A 16,649-nucleotide genomic window follows, 5' to 3' on the forward strand; every position below is an offset into this window, starting at 1 on the left:
CTTGCAACCAGCATCCTTGGCTTCACAGCGATGTCCAGGGCTGAACTTTTATCCTGCAGACAGAGACAGCTTTAATTGTGCCCCTGTAAAGCAGCTCAAGCTCTTCCTTTGAGGAAGGTTCATGGGGAAGATGGAAAATAGGCCCTTAATGCCCTAAGAATTTTCCTCTCTTCCCCCACCCCATCTTCCCTTCCATCAACTTTTAAGCTCATCCAAAAACTGCGGCTCTCTGCTTCTATACGTTGATGGCAGGACAGGGAGGCTGCAGCTTTGCCAGCAGCGCAGGATTTCCATTGAGCTATAAGTGGAAGCAAATGGTTTAAAAGGAAATTAAATTTACAGCTCTATAAAAAAATGCATTTTATTGCTTTGCCTGTCGTTCGGTAGAGGCAAGGAGATAAAGGAATGCTTTGCATTTGTCTCTTGCCTCCGAGGCCGGAGGCAAAGAGGAGCAAACCCGCCGATCACGCAATGGCCGGGCGGCCGGATTCGGTCCTGGCTCCATGCAAGTCAATGGCAAAATCCCAGGAGAGGGTTGCTCGGAGGTGATGCTCGCGGCGGGCTGTGAAGCAGGATGCTTCACACTCTTAAACGTTGGCTGGATGAGGCCCCGAGTTTGGCTTGGAGGGCACATTCTGCCCTAAGAGATTGAACCGGATTCCTCCCAAAATCCCAGCTAATCGCAACACTTTGCAAACGTGTGCACAGCAACGCCTAACGGTTTATTTATGGGGAAACGTGTAGCTCCTCTCTGCAATTTATTAATTAATCTCTTCCCCATGTCGCTAGAGTGCTGGATGGGGAGCTTAGAATAAATGGTGATAAAATAGCTGCCGGGGACGCCTGCGAAAGCCAGGGCAGTAAAGCCTTCAGCAGCAATGGGAGGGAGAGGAGGGGTTGGCGCCGTCGTGTTAAAAGCAGAGTGGCACAGGGCTGGCCAAGGAGCCGGGCTCCCCTGCGGGCACACGCCGGCTCGGCCACTGCGTCCGTCTGCGCCGGCATCGTGCTGTGTCCAACCGAGCCGGGAAGATGCTGCAGGGAAGGGGAAGGCAAAGGCTGGTGGCTCGTGCGTGCGGGGAGCTTGGCGTGGCACAGTCCCCGGTGCCAGTCCCCTGGGATTATAGGAGCATCCCTGGCTTGGATGTGGATGGGTGCAGGAGGAGCGATCGGCGGCTCAGCTGGGCTCGGTTTGCACAGCATGGTGCCGGCAGCCGCAGCCTTGGGGTTGCACATCACCGCCATCCCAGGAGCGATCCTTCCCGGAGCTCCCGGCTCGGAGGGGAGCCAGCGGGAGCAGCTGGGGTGATGTCTTTCCCTGTTGCCACCTCGCTTGCTCAGGGCCCGGGCACGGGCCGAGGGATGCTCTCGCTGCGCCCAGCAAGCCCATGTGAGGTGGGTGAAGGAGCTTTGCCTCTTCCAGCACTGCCTGAGCTACAAAGCGAGTGTGCGGAGGCTCTTGGCCCTCCGGAGGAGGAACCTCCCCCGGCTCCAGCCCTCCCAGCTGTGTCAATAGAGGAGGAAGAAACAAAAGTGTTCTTTCTTCGCTTGTTGTTTTTGCAGAGGGGGACAAGCCGATGGCAGTTGCACTGTGACACTGGCTGCTGGGGACAGGCGTGTGTTGGGCTCGGCCGGGCTCTCTGCAGCCTTCTGGGAAGCGTTCAACAGCAGGGTGCAACGAAGGGAAACCCAGAGGGCCTGCTTTTATATAGATTTATTTCCTTTTGCCTGTGACTTTATTGAGAGCAGATTCAAGGGAGGAAGGGAAGGGGCTCTCTGGCCTTTCTCTGGAGCGTGGCTCAGACAGGTTTTTTCCCCGAGCGGCGTCCTTGCTGTCGCCAGGGCCTGGGGTGGTGGCACTTCCCCGGGCTTTGCTGGGACATCTCTCCCTTCGTGGCAGTCCGTGCAGCTCTCGCCGTGTCCGCGCTGCCGGCTGCACCCAAGCTCCCCGCCGTGCGCTCTCCATCCCTGCCTCCGAGTACCTTCCCTCGCAGGCTGTGCGTCCAACACAGGCCAGGGCAGGGAGGACCGAGGACATCATGGGGACGAGACTAGGATCCGGTCAGCCCTCTGTGCTCCCCCAGCGCCTCCCAGCCAGTGATCCTGCAGGCAGCTTCTGGGGTGCTTTGCAAGACATGGGTGGCTCTTCATGATGATATCTTGCTAGAGCATCACCCAGCGGTGCTGCCATTCATACCATGCTCCCAAGCATGCAGGGCTTCGGAGCAGCTCATCCCTGGAAAGCCTCCTCTGCACCCCCCCGGGCTGCAGATCCAGGAGCCTCCGCATCGGCACGGGTCCGAGACAAACCCAGGTGCAGGCAGCGGCGGCCACAGCTGCCGGCCGACCCTCTGCCGCGTTTCCTCCCCGGCGTAGCTCCGCGGCAGCCTCTCCAGACCTGACATCAGCTGTGAAAACAAGAGGAACCGCCTTCCCGCGTGGTGCAGGGGATGCGTCCGGCTCCTCCGGCAAAGCCCCTGCCACCGCCGCGGCGTGGGGAGTGGAGGACTCAGCGCTGGGTGCATCGGGCATCTCAGCCTTTGCAACGGGAGGATGCCCGGCCTCGTCTGCCAACTGCTAAACATTATGTACGCTTCTAGGATTGAAATGATGAAATGTGAGAGTTAAGTCACTGTGCCTGTTCATTTTAAAGGGCCTCGCCCAAGAACGGCTGGGAAAGGCTCGGAGGAGACCCAGCCCTGGTGGGAACACAAAGCTCCCCCATCTTTCTCTCCAGATCTGCTCCCACTTTCAGAACACTTTAAACCTGATGTTTGAGCATTAGCATCTCACCTTTCAGCAGTGGCATCAGCCTAGAGCTGTCCTGCAGAAGATGCCAGCCCCTGCTCGTGTTTTCCACCTCTGTCGGAGCTGCGTAGCCCTGGCTGGGCTGCCGACACCGGGGGTGTGCTCTGGGTCCCCCCATGCATCCCTCCTCCTGGTGCCACGGCTGGATAAATCCATGGATGCATCTTGGGATGCTTTGCTCCAGTTTAAACCCTGGGGTTGCGGCAATGTCTGCAGGCAAAAACAGGGGACCTGAGTTGGCTCTGCCCAAACCGGTGTGTGCCTGCCTGCGTCAGGGTGGGAACAACTGAGTTTTTTCATGTGGACCCTCATTTTCTTCATATACAATGATGGAGTTGGTGGTGGCACCGTTCCTGCCAGCTGCTGTGAAATCCCCGATGCAAAGCCAGTCTGCTGGCCGTGTGCATCCATCACTTTTCCGTAGGAAGCCCGGCTCAACGCTCCGAGGATGAGTCATGCAGCGAGGAGATAAAGCGAAGTCGAGCGGCGCTATTCCGATTCACGCTTTGCCTTGAAAAGCTGCAGATTTATGCACCGCGTTTGCAGGGGCAACACGATATCAATCAGCTGCTCTCCCATGTCGTCTCCATTGCTGCTGCTGGTTCCCATGCATATATCCATTTTAATCTCTGGGCTGACAGGGAGAAATCTTTCCTGGCTGCTCCTGAGGCCGGCCAGCGTGCTTTGGGCAGGAGAAGGGGAGTCCCAGAGAGAGGAGACCGATGTCTGTTGCTCGAAGAAAGCATCTTTCATCAAGCAGATACATATTTTGGTGGCTTCTTCCCCAGTTGGATGCTCTGGCCCGGTCTGCCCACTGCTCTTGACCCAACGGTATGTCTGTGATGGGTCAGTTTTGGGGTGCCAAGCCTGTTGTCCCCAAAGCTGTCCGGCCACGTGCGTCACCGCAGCAGCGATGCTCAGAGGATGCAGGAGCAGGGAGCGCCGGGGAGCCGGCGTGCCTGGGTTTGCAGTGTGGCTGCTGATGCTCAGCTGGTTGTTGGCAACTGGAGTCAGGGAAAGGAAAACAATACGCAATTGCACTGCAATTAAACAGCCTCCTAATTGTAGCGCTACATACGGCTCTTCCGCTGCTTTCTAAGTTTGGTGGCATAATTACAGCAGCAGGGTAAAGGCAGCATCTGTGTTCCCACCGCGCCAAGCCCTGCCTTCCAGGGATTTTGGATCTGACCGTATAAATCCTGGGCTGAAACCTGGCGTCCGATGAAAGGGAAAAGTAACCCCCAAGCTCTGCCTGGGCTTGGCCCTGGTGAGGCACGAGGGGCAAAGTCCTCGCAGCCCCCGCTGTGCTTGCTGGCCCTGTCCTGGGGCAGAGGCAGGCAGCCCATTTTCCTCTTTATACCGTGTTTTTTTGCAAACCAGCTCTAAAAAAAAAACCAAAACAAGTCTTGCTCTGGTCGATCATTGTAACTCTCAGTTTAGAAACACGCGGCGAGGAAGATTAAAGGGTGGCTCGGGGAAGGCAGGCTGGGTGTCAGGATGCTGGGACGTACCGGGCGCGAGGGAGCGTCCTCTTGCCGTGCCCCCATCTCCCCATCTCAGCTCTTTTTCGGGTGGACCCGGGATGGTGAACCCCTTTCCCTCTCGCCGATCCTGGTGCTGGCTTGTTATTGTAGGGTTGCTTGCGTGGGGTGGTTTGTTTTGGGAGCATCTCCCAAGCATCCCCAGGCACACGAGGGGCACCAACCACCCAAGGCGATGGCCAGCGGGGCGCAGGCAGACTCCCAGACCTATATTTAATTTTTTCTATATATTTTTTCTTTTTTATACTACGGGTTTGAGGAATCCTGAGATAAATGCCACTTTCTGTGTTAAAAGGAGGACGTCTTGGAAGGCAGGGGAGGGAAGCTGAATCGCAGCCTGTGTTTTCGGTTGGAAACGTGTCTGGGGTGCCGAATGTTTTCCATCACACAGGCGGGTTTGTGTGGGTTCACCTGGGCAGGAAGCGGCGGGGTAAAGCGATACCCCACGGGGCACGGGCAGCCCTTCTCCAACACCCCCTTTCCCTAAACCCGAGAGCAGCCGGCGGCCGTTAATGAAATAAGCAGCCACTTTACGGCAGCTCTTGCACCATGTGCGAAAATTATTAGTTGCAACGTTTTGCTGGAAAAGGAGCGCGGCAGATGAGAGATGGACGAAGTTATTTGCTCCGCAGCCCTATCCCCACTCGGCTTCGCCCTGCAAACAGCTCCTGCCCGCTCCCAGCAGCGTTAAATCTCCAGGTGAAGGAGAAAAAAACCTTTTGGTCTGTGAATTCACTGTGAAAGTATGCGGGATTTAGTAATACTGCATTAGCACTGGTTCGGTCATTGCTAAATAGCTGAGGGAAATAAATAGTTTCCCGTGTCCATCGCATTAGGTATTGTCTGGGACGCTTTCTGCGGGGAGGAAAAATAATCCCGGGATGAGCGTGGCCCGTCAGACGGGGAGCGATGCCCTGACCCCTGCCCTCTCCTACCCGCATCTGCCCGCCGCTGGGGTCTGGAGAGAAACCACTAATGAGTGGGTTTTACCCGCTTTTCAGAAGCAAGATTTTTTTTTTTTTTAAATTGTCACTGTTTGGAAGAATTTCGTTTTCCAGCCAGGATATAAAAATACATATTTTTTTCCAGACTCCTAGAGAGTCGGGGTTGTGGGGTTGTTCTTTTTCATTCCTCCTTCAGTGGCTGGAGATGAGGAAAGGGATGAGACGCACGGGAAAGCATGGAGCCTGGTCCCTGGCGATGCTGCCCGCCCCGGCCCAGGGGCGATGGCCAGATTCCCACCCCGTTTCTGTGCTTTCCAGCCACTTTTTCCTTGCAGCATCACCTCACCGCTGGGATTCAGCCCCGGGAGCAGCTGCATCTGCGTCTTCCCTGTGGAAAGGGCAGCAGCATCCTTTCCTCAGACCTGGTCTTACTGAGACGACGTCTTAAAATCTCCCTGCTCTGCCTGAAAGCCCTACGGAGAAGCAGAAGGGAAATTCCCACTCCTCGCTTTGCATCTTGGAAGCACGCGCTAAGGAAGGATGTTATCCCGGACCGGTACCCGGACCAGCACAGCGGGGATGGGCTTGGACCCCGAGTGCTTTTCCACCTTATGCAGCACGAGCAAAAGGAAAATATTTGCAGGATGCCATTTTTCAGCCCTCTGAAATATCCTCTGCTAATTTTTTTGACTGATGAAAGAAAAATACACTGGTGTGAGGAAGGGGATTTTGTCGCTCGGCGTGTCTCTGGAGAAAACGTGCCTCCGGAGCAAACAGAGCCTGGGCTTGTCCGGGCGATGAATATTGGCATTATTCGACTGCGCTCGCTCACAGATGGTGCCTGGTGGAAAAGAAAAGAAAAAAAAAAAAAAAGGCAGAAGAAATAGCACAGAGCCTGTCGGTGGATTTTCTCCACCTTGGTATCGCCTGGCTCATGCCTTCTCCTGCCGTGGCTGGGGCACAGGGATGCGTCCCCACATCTGCCACCCAGCAGCTGGACCAGTGGGAAGGGCTGCATGTGCCTGGAAACCCGTCGGCAAAATCCTTTCCGTTACTCGCCCTTTGAAGTTTTAGGCATGTGCCGGACTTGTGTTCGGCACCTGCAAACAAACCTGACCCGAGCGGCCGCCCAGCTTTGATGTTTCGTGGTGCGGGAGGGTCTCCACAGCCACGGGCTGCCATCACCCTCCTGGTGAGGGGCCGGAGGGGACCGGGCACCCGGGAGGGACGACGGAAAGCATGGTTGGATTTTGGTTCAGCTCCTCCTCACCGCACAAACCATGGATGCACCAGTGGGGCGTGCAAATCTGTCCCACTTTTATATCACTGATGCTTTGACATGTCCACATCACGTTGGCGGGCAGAGGAGGACCGAGCAGCCATCCGCTGCTCCCCGGCTGGGGCTGCCAGGGCCATGTAACCCGCTCGACTGCGACCAGCATCTTTACGAAGCGGCCGATTGAAGTTCGCCATGAATGTCCCTCTGTTCGCCAGCCTTTTTATAGCTCCGCGCGTTTTTCTTGGCCCCGAGTGTTTCTGCTCCCGTTGAGAACAGAGAGCATCTCTCAGCGCCGGTGTCCGCAGCCAGCCGAGGTGGGAGGGGGCTGCACCAGGGCAGCTCATTTTTTGGGGTCCTGCTGCCCAAAATGCAACATTCCCGGCATGCCTATGCCCCGGTGTGGGCTAAAAGCTCTGCACCAGGGCAGCCAGCGCATTTTGCAGCTCAGACACTGCAGATCTCGGGGACCATTCTGGCGAGGAGCTGTGGTGATGCTGCAGCCTGAGCATTGAGCTCTTTCCTAAAGCCCTGACCCGGCGCTGCGGTTTTCCGTGTGGCACATCCCTCCTGCTTCCGAAGGGCTGTGAATCCCAGGAAACGCCGTGCAAGGCTCTGGAGGCGATGGCAAGCTTGGCTTCAGGCAGCAGCCCCATCCGGAGGAAGCCAAACCACGTCGTTCTCCATCAAAATCACCAGGGCTCCCATGGGTGCAGCTCCCCGTGGCGATGCGGTACCCACGGGTGCATCCCAACCCCATGGATGGGAGGGGGAGCCTAAAGGGGACACCCCAAAATTCCCCAGCTGCCCTCCCTGCTCTCGGGGATGTGATTCCCTCCTTGCAGGCGCTCCCATTCCCCCCGGCCCACGAGCCATCTGCTTCCCCTTCGGCATGGGGAGGATGGCAAGGCACTGACACAAGCTGCTGGCCAAGCGATGGGGAAATGCTCTGGGGAAGACACAAACCAAGGGCTGGGCAGCAGGGACCTCTCCCGGCTGGCTTTTCTGTGGCCGAGCAGAGGACATCGGTTGCAGAAAGGAGCAAATAGGCGATAAATTAAGGGGATGGTATTAAAATCCTCTCTTGCTGCAGGAGCTGGTGGAGTCCTCGCTCTCCAGCAGCGCCAGGGAGGGATGCAGCCGTGGGGGTTTTGCAGCAGCGTCTGCGCCACAGCTGCAGGTCGCAGGCAGCTGAGGATGGCTGCACGCCGCCAGCTGCGAGCGCCGGGGCTCCCGTGGGAGGGGACGGAGCCGGCATCGCTCCCGAGAGTGGCAGGGATGTCGCAGGGACGTCACCAGTGCGTGTGTGAGCTCATGGAGGATGCAAGCGAGCGGTGCCGGCGTGGTCACGCCGGTGTGCCAGCTCGCGGGGGCTGGATGAGCAGGGATACCCGTGGCATTGCGGTCAGAGGCCCCGGTGCCCCGGGCGGGCATGTTCGGGTAGGCAGAGGGAAGGCGCACGGGGAGATGAGCAATGCACACCATGCTTGCAGAGGCCGGGCTGCACGTGTCTGTGATCCCATTCAATCTGTGATGTGCCCCTCACCCGGGCATCTGGGCATGGGTACATGATCCCGCCTTGCTGCTCAAAGCCCTCCAAGGCAGGGCCACAAGCGCCTTGACTCCTCAGGGCAGGTGGCACCCAAAGCACGTCCGCGTAGCCCTGAGCATCCCATCGCCGCCGGAGGTCTGTGTGCCAGGGGACAGGGACGGGACAGCACCCATGGGTCACCCCAGCCACAACTCCACCAGGGACCAGCCAAATCTGCCTGTCCCGGTGAGAGACGTGCCGATATGGGGCATCTCCCATCCAGCCTTTGCATTTAGCTCAACATCTTGTTTGCTTTCTACCAGCCAAGCCAAGCGGCGGGGCTTTTGCAGGGACAGTCTGGGGTTAAAGCAAACCTTGCAGTGGACGTGGTCTCGGGTTCTTGTGTAGTCTGCAGGGTGTTTTCCAGCAAAGCCATGCGTGGGACTGCTCCCCGCCTGTGCCCTGGGTGTAATCGGATCCGTCCCCCACCAAGCAAGCATTTGTATTCGGAGCATTTTCTGAATGTTTTGCATTTGGGAGACACACGAGGAATGTGTGCTGAGGAGGGCAAACGGCGCGCGAACCGGCGAGGTGCTGGTGCCTGGCCCGGGCTGCATTTCGGGGACCTGAGCCCCTTCTCCAGGGCTGTCCCTGCTCAGGTCCCCCTTCAAAACCTGCCGCTTTCCTGGTGCAAAAAGGCATTTTTTTGGTGAAAAGAAAAAACACCATTTCTACCAACACCTTCCCACTGCATGATCCAACAGGGATCGGTGTCTCACGGAGCATCTCCTGGCCTCCACCACGAGCCCTGACATGGCAGCCAAACGTGATTTGGGCGAAGGTGCCTGCCGGAGCGGCGCCGCTGGGTCTCCCCATCCCCAACCTTCTCCTCCCCAAACCCCCTGTCCAAAGTTGGCACCGCGCCGCGCGGCTGCTTCCAGACACCTTTGCTTCCCTCTGCAGGAAATCTCCATAAATTGCAAGTCGGCCTCTACGCATCGCCTTATCCCAAGAGCTGGACCCCACCAGGGATGGAGCTGCTGGGGGGGGACGCCAAGTTCGTGTCTGTGCGGTGTGGCCTGCCAGAGCCACTGGCTACTTTTATCTCCGTCACTTGACTATTATACTTAATCAGGAAGGGGGGATATTATAATTTTTTTTCTTTAAAATCCACTTTTCTTTTATACAGAGCAAATTATAATCACTTTTAATTGAAAAAAAAGCTGATAATATTCTAAAGCAAATTTCTGGAAGAGAATAATTAACAGTGCAATAAATCCCCAAAGGAAATGCTCATTAATCTTGTCTTTCAGAAGCAAATTTCAGAAGAGAGCTTATTTAAAACATTGCTAATAATTATAGGAAAGTTGACAGCTTAAAAGCCCCCAAATCTAGCAGGAGTCCCCTCCTATCAGATCCTGCCATAACTGGCTCAGACGGGACAGGAGCATCTCTGCTCTGCGGGCTGGGACGGCTGCCGCGGCCGCCGGGTACCACCAGGGAAGGGTGGGCCTCCCCGGGATGCTGCCGGGTGGGTTGGAGGGCATCAGGGATCTGTGTCGCTAGGGATGGGCTTGGGAAGGCTCCCGCTGTGGGTCATCCCTCCTGCCAGAGCTCGGGGAGAAGCCCAGGGGGTGACAAGATCGTCTGAACATTGGTGGGTGCGCTTAGAGCATCCATGCTGGGGCTGCTGGCCGGTGCCGCGATGCTCCTCGTGCCGCCCGTGGTCCATCTAAACCCCGCCGTGAAATGCCGCTCTGCCGAAACCCGCCCGTGTGGGGTCTCTGGGGCCATCGCACCCGTTGAGCCAGAGCAGCTTGGCGGGGAATAACGGGATTTTGCTGCTCTCGCAGAGACCGGCCTCTGCTGGTGTCTGTCTGTCAGTCTGTCTGCCAGGGCTTGGCAAGTCTGGTGTCACTGGGGATCGCTGTCATCAGCAGGATGAGACCTGAAGGAAAGCGGCCTTCCTCAGTTGCTTGCCCATGGATGGGGGGCTCACAGCACCCCGATGGGTGAGGGCTGGATTCGTGCGCTCGCCGACGTGCATCCAGCTGACCCCAATTGAAGTCTGTGACTGCGTTAATTGCAATGAGCCAATTAATTTCACTGGGAGATACGTGCGTGCATGCGTGTGTCTGCCCGAAGGCAGAACTGGCCAAATGAACGTGGGGCAGATTCGGATCTGCCGTGGCCCCCCCCATCCCCGAGCAACCGCTCCGGCAGCTGTGCTGCCGAGCGAAGGGGAGGAGAAGGATGCCAAAAGGACAATGCGCTAAATGAGGCTTGGGTGAAAATACCAGCGATGTGCTCATTGCTCTCGGGTTTCCTGTCCCGGTTTGACCAGGGCTGGGAGCGGAGGGGAAGGCAGCTTGGAGCAGACCCAGGCTCCGCCGGGAGGAAGGAAACGTGATATTGGCCCGGGAATGGTGTCATCGCCTTTGCTTTTTTGCTTTTTTTTTTTTTTTTCTTCCTTTTTTTGGGGTCATGGAAGGCTAGGAGAGAAATGAGGAGCGGGGCCCTACCTCGGGAAAGCAGGGCGAGGGGGATGCGGCGATGTGGGACACCGGCATGCCGTGCCATGGCGATGCCCAAGGGGGCCAGCCTGGGCCGGGGACGGGCAAGGTGTTGCCACCGGGCTCCCCTTCCCCAAAATCCATCCTTTATCCGCATCTCCGGCAGCACACAGAATCATTTCTCCCCTTCTTCCACCAGCTCCCCTTCGGTATCCCACACACAGGGGTGTCAATGGAGAAATTTTTGTTAAATTTAAAACAAATGTGAGCAAGAGAGAGGAAAATCCTCCCTTTTGGCTTATGCAAATTCACTCCGCTTTGATAACAAATCTGCCCAGGTCACGCAGACCTGGGGAGAAGGCGAGATTTCATCGCAGCAATATTTAATACCTCTCCAAGGCCCCAGTGAAAGAGAGCTCTTAATCCCACGCTTAATTTCATTTCTGTGCCTTAAAATACTGAGTGATGCGCTCATCTCGAAGCGAGGGCCCGGGCCCACACCGGCACGCCGCGGCTCTCCAAATAAGCAGGACAGCTGCTAAATTTTGGCAAAAAAATTGAGTGCATGCTGTGGTCCATCCCATTCTGCCCTTTTGCACCCCGGCAGGATGAGGGCCGGTTGCTGGGGCATCCGTGGGGTGATGCGGGATGCGCTGGTACCCAGAGCCCTTTGCCTCCCCAGCACCTGGTGGGACACCGACCTGCTTTTATCCTCCCAATCTTCTGCTTTAATCACTCAAAGCGGTGTCTAAGGAGTTAATTTTGATTTTTTCGATTTTCTTGCCGTGCTGCTCTGCCTGTGTACCACCCTGCCCCAAGCAGGTCCTGCCGTGGCGGGGACCCCAGGGGTTCCTGCGGTCCCCTCCCGCCTGCTCTTTGTCACCCGGAGCCATCACTTTCATTAGGCAGCTGCTCTGTGCCTCGCTGCCCCGCGCGCCTTTTATCTGCGTTCTGTTAAATGATCTCAAATATGTGATATGATAAAGACAAACAAACACCCGTTCAATTTAGTTCACCCTAATGCCAGACTCTACTTTTACCCAAGTAATTAAGATTAATGCAGTTGATAATTTAGGAAGTATTCTTAAATGTACCCTTCTGGCAGCAGCTAACATGTAATTTTACCTTAGAAGATTTATCGGAGCACTTAGGTAACAGATAGTTCCTTAGCAAACAGGAGCATTTAGAAGGAAAATGAAAGATTAATATTTCTTAAATAAATGTCAAAATAAGTCATTCTTTATTACAGCCCTACAAAGATGTCGCTGTCAGGCCCAGCCCCTCTGCTGATTCCTGGGGGGAGATTAAACTCGCTGCAGGCTCGGGGCTCGGCGAGCAGGAGGGGAGGAGGTCTCAGGTGTCCGATGCCTCTGGTTTTTCAGGAAAGCAGATGCTTCGAAGGGTGCTGCTCACCCTTGCCAAAACACACCAGAACCAGGCCAGCTCCTTGCTTTTGGAGGGGCAGTTTGGGAGTTGACCCTGACCTTGTTCCAACCCGGCCCCATTCACCCCGGCAGCTCCCGACCCCGCTCGGCACATCCCGGGTGCCTTTCCCGCTCCGTGATGGAGGAGCTGAGCTAAATAAACCTCGGGAGAGCCTCGCCGCTTTCTGTCACCAGCCATCTTATTGCCTTTGGAAAAGACTCAGAGGCTCTTGGCCGTGGCTTGGGATGGGACTGGAGCAAGTGGCCGTAGCGGATTGATAGCCCCAGCTCCTGCAACCGCCCAGCCAGGGAATTAGGGGATTTGCTTTGCCAGGTCACCCTGATCCATCCGTCCCTTTTCACGCAGACATGGGATTGGGGTGACCTCCAGCCGGGGCTGAGCCGTATCTCACGTCTCCTCCTCTCCCCGCCACCCCAGCCACCTCCTCTGCGCCGTGTCCCGTGGGGCGTCCCCCCTGCCAGCGTGCAGCCTCCTCTCCCAGCGCCTCCGGGTCGGGCGGTGCGAAGATTCGGGAAGGACCCTGGGCACGGCGCCGAGACGCCGGCTTGCAACACCCCCACATCTTACGGGGTGCCCGGGGAGCTGCCAGGCTCGGCCGTGCCCGCCCAGGGACCTGCCCTCCTCCACTATTTTACATTATAAGCCGAGGAAGGATTAGGACTGTTTGCAAAATCTGCATCCCCAGCGAAAGCTGGATTCTCACCAGCTTGGAAATTCAAACCTGTTCAGATCCAGAAAATCAATTTTGGATCATTGCGAGGAAGAAACAAACTTTCTGAATCACCTTCCAACTTCTTCTTGGGCCAGAAAAATCTGCTGGAAGAGACTTCTCGCAGTTCTCCTTGCCCCGACGCAGCCAGACCAGCCCATCCAGGAGCGCGTGTGTGTGCACACCCCCAGCATCTTTCCCAGCCCCTCTTACAAGGTCCTTTTCAAGCTGTCGGCACCAGGGCTCAGCTCCTTCCCGCTGCGGTTTCTGCCCAAGGGATGCTCCAGCCTCCCCCCAGCCTTTCTCAGAAAGAGCCTCTGTCCATCCCCAGCCCTGCACCTTTGGTCCTGGGCTGTGCCCGGGCACAGGGCCAGCCCCGGTCCCAGCCTCCCTCCTTAGGGATCAGTAGGGACCAGGGCTGGCAAGGGAGGTTTCACATCCCTACTGGCGAGATGCTCCCACCCGCTGCATCGTGCCCAGGCAGGAACCAGACCCTCCATCCTGCCTTTCTCTTTATTTGATCGGGAAACAGGTTAATGTCAGGGTTTGATGTTTCTGGATATGACCCATGTGCTATTGGGGGGCAGCGAGCATGGGTTAACTCCAGGCTGGAGCTGGGGCTGGCAGGGAGGTGACCGTGATCCCTTAAAATCCCCCCTTTTTGCCAAACTTGGGGAAAAAACACCCTTTTCCCAGCTCACTCCCAAGGTGTAATGTAAGCAAGTGCCGTTTCGGGAGCGTGGCCTGATCCGGATGGAGACAGGCGGGAGGTGGGCTGCTCCTCCACCACCCGCCCGCTTGGGCTTGGGCATCCTGGGGACCGGCACGTCACCGCCCAGCTGGGGGGCACCGAGGGTCGGGGACGGCGGGGGGGACCTGGGCTCATCACTGTGCGCAGGGCACAGGATCGGGCCTGGCTGGCAGCGGGTTGGCAGCTGCCCTGCGGCTGCTCTCGGCACCTGCCGGAGGCTGGCCAGTGCCCTGAGCGCGCCCGGGGCTGTGGTTTGGGCTTTGGCTGTCCTCAGTCTCCCCTTCCTCCTCCTCCTCCTCCTCACACAGACGAGGCCGTTTCCTGCTGCTTGGGGCCATATCCTGACTGCGGTTACAACGAGCCCCTGCAAGGCTTCGGGTCTGCAGGACCCCAACGGGCTGAGGCGGTGGCTGGGATGCAGGGGATGGAGCTGGGGCGCAGAAGAGGGGGATGCAGGACCCCATCTCTACCCGTGCCTCAGTTTCCTCACTTCCACGGCACCCTACAACCATGCACCCAGCCAAAGCCACCCGCCCGCGGATACCCGGCTGCAGGTGGCCGTGACGGGGCATTTTGGGGTGGAAATCCCTCCTTTTGGCGGCCGAGCACTCCCCGCGCACCGCGGTACCGGCAGCCAAGCCAAACACAGATTCCTGACATATTTTTCTCTTTCCTTTGCAGCCAAGAAATTAATATTTCATGGGAGGTGAAAGTGAGTCCCGGCAGTAGCTGAGCGGCGGAGGGTGCCAAGGTACGGGCCAGCTGACAGCGCAGGGTCAGATGCTATTTTTGGGAGCCAGACGCTCTCCTCCTCATCCCCAACAGGCTCGGGGGATGCCCCCGGCCCCCCCAAGCCCCGGCTGCAGGGATGCTCGGGGACCTCCCCGGCTGCTTTTCTGGCCCCGCAGCAGCCCGGCTGCGAGAGGCAGAAAGTTTAAAGAGGCGCTGGGCTCCGAGAAGGGGCCGGTTCACGAGGGGAAGGGATTTTTCACAGCCCCAGCCAAAGCCGTGCCTGGATAGGATCGACCCGCCTGGGTAGGATTTAAATCCTTTAGGCAGGAGTTAAATGCCCGTTTTTGGGGACAAAAACCCAAAGCGTGTTCAGTCACCTCTGCGTCTCGTGGAGCTGGTGACAGCCCGCAGAGCCAGGAGCTTTCATTTTGGGACCCCCGCGTGCCCCCCGCCCACCTCCCTCCCGCCAGCCGCAGCGAAGGGCATTTGCCCGGGTGATGCCACCCAGCTGGCATCTTGATCTTTTTGCCTTCCACCCACTCCCACGCCCGGCCCTGAGCCACCGTTGCTGAAACCGCAGTGCCTCCGACCGCGATACCCACCCAGATAACAGCAGCCCCATCCCGGGATGGTTGTTTATTCGCCTTGCAGAAGCAACCTGCCAGCTTGCCCGTGCCAAACCCTGACCAGAGCCGCGGCCCCGGGACCCCCACCCCAACCAGAGCCCCTTACGCCCAGCCTTGCACATCTCCCGGCCCCATCAGGGCTTTGCTGGACTGGGCGCTGTACATAGAAATAGCAAGAACAGTCCCTGCCTTGCTAATCTCAATAGACGATACAAAGAGCAGATAGGCGAGGGGAAGCATTATCGGGCCTGATTTGCAGATGGAGGGCTGAGTCACCGTGATTAACTGACTTACCCAAGGTCATGCAAGGGAGAGGCCGGGCCGAGCTCTGAACCTGGCTCTCCCGAGTCCCCCAGCGAGGCCGTCCCTCCGCTCCCTGCCACGGGGAAGGAGATTTTCCTTCCAGCCGGAGCGATGCTTGGCTGAGCCTGGGCAGGGGCTGAACCTGCCTCTCCGCAGGCAGCGTGGACGCTTCAGCCCTTTCTTCGTGCCTTGCTTCAGCAGCTGGTGGGGTTTTCTTGTTGGATGTTGGGGTTTTTTTTGCTGGTTTGTTCCCTCACCGCTGTTTCCTCCAGAGCGGGGTTGAGACCCGGGGAGATGCTTCCCCTGCTGCTGCCCTGCCTGCGGCGGGGACATGGTGGTCCCCTCAGTCTTGGTGGTGTGGTCCCCATCCCGACTGAGATGCAAAGCTTCGGCATTCACAGCTCTTCTGTCTTGGGAAGGAGATGCTCTCAGGGCTGGGGGTGACGCAGTCACCGCTCTCGGGGTGCGAGGAGCCGAGCCGCTTGGCTCCGGGTGCTGGAGAGCCGGGGCGGTGAATCACAACCCGTCTGGCATGTTGGGGCTCCCGGCAGGATGGGACCTGCCCCGCGGAGCAGCAGGCTGGGCTCTGCCTTGCCAGCCAGGCTCCTGCCATTGCTGCTCGCCTTGTCCCTGTGTCCCCGAGCCGCAGCGGGGCTGCAGGAGGCTATGGGTGGCCCCATGTCGGCCCCAGCATGGGAGGATGCTCCAGGGATGGGTGAAAGGGCTGAGCACCCGGCAGGGCACACAATTACAGGTAGGGACTGCTCTCCCTGCAGCCAGGCAGCCTGGTAATAAATATCACATGCTTTTTTTAAAGCATAACCTTCCTTTGCCCCCATCCCATCCCTTTCCACCTCCTTTTCCAGGAGCTGAAACATAAAAACCCAAGAAGCAATGCCAGCGGTAACCCAAAGAGAAGCCTGGTCCTGGGGGCAGGCTAAGGAGCGGGCTGAGAGCTTGTAAAAAGAAAAGATGAAATGTCCCTGTTTTCATTTTATTCTACATTTCCCATCCCGCAAGGGGCAAACTGTGTTTGGGCTGGATCCATAAACCCTCGGGTGATGGATGCAGGCAGCTGCCTGGGGAATATTGCTTTAAATCAACACGCCCAGCCCTCCTTATCGAATGCCCCATCGGAGCAGGACTGGCTGAGCCGCATCGAGAAGCCCCAGATTTCGGCGCCGTGCTGCTCCCGGGGCTGCCGTGCCATCGTGCCCACCGCTGGGGTTGCAGACGGTGATGCCCCGTGGCCGCAGCCAGCGGGAGGGACCCCCATGCAGAGACGGGGCACCCCCAAGCCCCGGTGCGGGGACAAGCATCAAGGTTTTGGGGAATGAAGACCTAATTCACACCTTGCCCTTATCCCCATGCGCTGTCTGTCATTTGCATGGGATAAATTCATGCCCATCCCCTGCCCAGGCTCTGCCACCGCCGCCGGGCATCCCGGCACGGCACAGGAATCCCCTTCATCG

General features: G+C 57.8%; 1 protein-coding gene across 3 annotated transcripts in view; it reads left to right on the forward strand.

The window, feature by feature from the left end:
• Positions 1–16,649, forward strand: part of ZNF469 (zinc finger protein 469) — a 177,399-nt gene that overhangs the window by 145,521 nt on the left and 15,229 nt on the right. For 2 of the 3 annotated variants that reach the window (XM_082319293.1, XM_082319292.1), the window contains exon 5: positions 14,198–14,267. The exons of the other annotated variant lie outside the window; for it this stretch is intronic. The gene's annotated coding sequence lies outside the window, so the exon portion shown is untranslated. The remainder of the gene's footprint in view (positions 1–14,197; positions 14,268–16,649) is intronic. 3 annotated transcript variants of the gene reach the window in all.

Source organism: Platalea leucorodia (genome assembly GCF_965183815.1).
Source record: "Platalea leucorodia genome assembly, chromosome: 8".
In the NCBI taxonomy this organism is placed as follows: domain Eukaryota; kingdom Metazoa; phylum Chordata; class Aves; order Pelecaniformes; family Threskiornithidae; genus Platalea; species Platalea leucorodia.